Raw genomic sequence first — 3,873 nt, forward strand, 5'->3', positions numbered from 1 at the left:
ACAAAAAAGGAATGATCTTTGGACAACGTTTCATTTTTAAATTAATATTTACTAACATTAACCTTTTTCTTAGCGAAACTTTCTGAGTGGCCAAGCTATAATATCGAAGCTTATAAGTTGATTTTAGTTATTCGAATATTGAATATTATATAGATTGTTTTCTGCTAGTATAATTTGTGGCTACCTTATTTATATATTTTTTTATATTTAACTTTGTTCAGTATTTTTTTATTGTATTCCACTAAAAAGACTTCAATTTCAATGTAATCTAAACCTTCTCCTTATAAGTACTTAAAATAATTGGATTAATGTTAAGAGTGTTACCACACCAACCGATCGATTAATCGATCAAGTCGCAAGATTATCGATTCTGCAACATTCTTAACTAGTTTTTGTAAAAAAAAAATATAAATGTCGAAAAAAAAATTAGATGTAAGAATAAGTGAATTATTTTTGCCCGTTACGATGATACGGGACAAATTATCGTAAATAATGTGTCATTTTCTTAAATTCTTACTCACTTAAAAGGTCTGTCTCCTGTCCGATGAATCACTTAGGAACAAATTAATTGTTTAATTTTTATTTATAATTTATTGACTGATGGTAATGTGTTAATCTGGTCACAAATGTTGGTCATATAGCTATCCAACATTTATCTTCAAAAAATTTGGTTTAATATGTTTTTTTTTGGGATACCGACATAAAATTTGGCAAATATATTTATAAAGAGAATAAATAATAGTTTAAAAAAAAAACTAAAAAACTACGCTTTTATTGCATATCAAACTAAAAAATAGAAAATAAAAATTAATGACAAAGGAATTATAAAACAGTAGTAGCAAGTCGAACAATCAGTTATAGTCAATTACCTCCGATTAAAATTATAACAAAATTAAATTTATAAACAAAACAATTTAAATCTGAGTAAAAATAAATCCTGGCAGTTTTAATAAGGATAATGAGAAACTCTTATCAAAATATTGCATTGTCATCCCAAGTAACAATTAGGCGCTAAAGTAAGATTTATAATAAGTCTATAAAAGCGCTAACTAGATTCTAAAGTGGTTTATGGGTGTAACAAATTAGTGTTAGAGCGCGCTCTAACCCTACTTTACCCCCGAATTGGGCACAATTTTTATATTACTTAAGGTTGTATAATGACGGTATACAAGAGTTATGGTAATTGGCTAAGAGGTACAATTAGTGCTATAAGAAAGTTATTATAGCGGTAACAGGATCTCTTAGCGATACAAGAGGGGTAAATAAGCGTCAACTGACTCCTTAAGCGGTACAGTAGAGATACAAAGGCGTTAATTATATTTTCAAGCGCTAAAAGGGAGGTAAATAGGTGTTTTGTAACGGTCTGAACGCTATTCAAGATAATTAAACTAATTTTGTGATCTAATAATAAATAATTTTATTTTCAATGGCTATAAGTTTACGACTAATGATTTTTATATTAAACAAAAAAAAGTGATATTGTATGGTGAGAAAGGAAGCATATTTTTGCTGCGAAGGGAAGTACACTGTGAATATGTTACATATTTATTGGCAAATAATTCGAGCGCCCGATGTATGTTGTCTATTTACTGAAAACTTTTCCACGTATTTACAACAATTTTTGTTTATTTTGGTTGCGACGCCATTGTCAAAAACAAGTAGTCAATATAAGAAATACAGTAGTGACCTTAAGCGCTATTACTTTACCTTTAGTCACAAAAAAGTAACAATAGACGCTATAGGATCTGTTATAGCGAAAAATTATACTCCTATTTGACTTAAGGTAATGCAAGAGAGTTTTGTATAACTTCAAGCATTTGGTTCTATATAAGATTAAATAAACACTATTGTAAGGCTGGTAGCGCTTATTAACGCTATTGTGCAACTTTAGGTTCTTGTAAAGAGTTTATTATCACCTGCATAGCACTTTTGGAGGTAGTAGCTAATTCTTATTCTTATTTAGATCTTAGAGTTCTAAGATTCACTTAAAGCTATAACACAAAATGCTGTGCATGTACAACAGTGTTAAGATTTGCCATAATACATCCATAACCTTTAAGCTCGCCTAATTGTCGCGCTTGTAACTCTGTATTATAAGTAGAAGTGATATACGTTACTTGGTACGCCACTTTATCGCCAATAGTCATAAGTGTTGCTACTGTAATGCCTTTGTAGCCCACTAAGTAACAAAATAAGCTCTAATCGTCGCCTAAATGTTTGTTGGGATCGGTCCTTGATACGTGTGCAAAGTTCCAAGTTGATCAGACGTTTAGAAATCAGTGAAAATTAAGCTCAAAGATTCCGTTACATACATACATACATACATAGATACATACATACAACCCAAGCTAATAAAAGCGTAGTAAAAATAAATGAAAAAATTTTTTTTTTTCCTTTTTGCTTTTACAAAAATAATGACAAAATAAAAACTACCACTGTCCCTTGGAATCTCATTAAATTTCGATATTCATAGCATTAGAATACAAATTTTAAGAAAATGACACACGACGAACCTAACTCACCATTCGATATGTTCAGTCAGACTGATTTAGATGTAAGTATTAGATGTAAGTTAATCTTAAACCATGTTTAATTTCCCTATTAGTACCTAACTAATATTATAATTAATATCTTTTCGAAGGCGCAAGATGAACTCCTCACAATTTCACAATAAAAAGTGTGATTTCTCCAATTATATTATACTAGAGGCCACCCGCGACTTTGTCTTCATGGAAACCCTGTCAATCGCGCGGGAACTCCGGGATAAAAAGTAGCCTATATGTTGTTCTGGATCTTCAGCTATCTACCAATACCAAATTTCATCGTAATCGGTTCAGTAGTTTTTGCGTGAAAAAGTAACAAACATCCATACTGACATCCTGACCTACAAACTTTCGCATTTATAATATTAGTAAGTAGGATGTATGTATATGTTTCGAATCCAGGTAGTAAAATGTTTTGTGGTCGACTGTACGCAGTTGAATAATCTAGGATTATTTTTATAACTGTATTTAGTATTGTTTATTTTTTTTAAATATTGTTTTTGGTTCCTAAGTTGTCCAAAGGGCATTTGTAGTTAATTTATAAGCGGGTCGTGTCATTGTTTATCCATAATTACTGTTGTCTTTTGTGTTAACAGGTCATGTAAAACAATTTGAATTTCCATTGTGTTGTTTAATAAATTAATTTTATGATAATATTATTTTCATTCACATGTTTTTTTTATTTCTCGGAACATATACAGTAAGTGAATGAACAAAGTAGTGTAACAGACAAAATTTTCAAAAAACATACTTAGGTACTAGTAGTTTCTTCCAAATTATTTTATAAATCTCTTACATTAAACTCGACAGGTTTAGTTAGCTCTAAATATGTTAATTTATTATCGCGCGAAAACCTATCGCTGTTTCGCTTTTTATTGTGACGTGAAACGGGACAGCGATAGTGTGTAAGTTTATTGGGAAGAAAAGTCACAATAGTTCTACTAGTAAGACTACTGGGACCAGGGGCAGGTCTGATAGATAAAGTAAACAAATGGAGAAATATTTGTAGGTAGGTACTAATTTTGGGGACCGAACACAGACACTCTACTAACAAATTGACTGGCCGTAAAATGCAATTCCTACAGGATGCAAATGAGATTGTCACGCATGCCCAAAATTACCTCCTTAATCCCAATTCCTACAGGATACAAACTATAAAAAATGGTTGTTTTACTCTAATTTGACTCTGTTTGGCGCTAAGTGGAATAAAGAGTCCTCAATTCTACAGCATTTCCTACAGGCACAGGATATAATTCGGCCCATAGACAATGGCTACTCTATGGCTGTATAAATTGGCGCCAATTCGAAACGAGGCTGGCTCAATCCGCGC

At 31.4% G+C, this 3,873-nt stretch overlaps 1 protein-coding gene across 1 annotated transcript in view; it reads left to right on the forward strand.

Annotated features, from left to right (window-relative positions):
• Positions 1-3,208, forward strand: part of LOC106136661 (nuclear pore complex protein Nup133) — a 24,979-nt gene extending 21,771 nt beyond the window's left edge. Inside the window, exon 22 of the mRNA XM_060949161.1 lies at positions 1-3,208. This exon is cut by the window's left edge and continues 362 nt beyond it. The gene's annotated coding sequence lies outside the window, so the exon portion shown is untranslated.
• Positions 3,209-3,873: the final 665 nt, after the last annotated feature.

The sequence above is a fragment of the Amyelois transitella genome, chromosome 18 (genome assembly GCF_032362555.1).
Source record: "Amyelois transitella isolate CPQ chromosome 18, ilAmyTran1.1, whole genome shotgun sequence".
NCBI lineage: Eukaryota > Metazoa > Arthropoda > Insecta > Lepidoptera > Pyralidae > Amyelois > Amyelois transitella.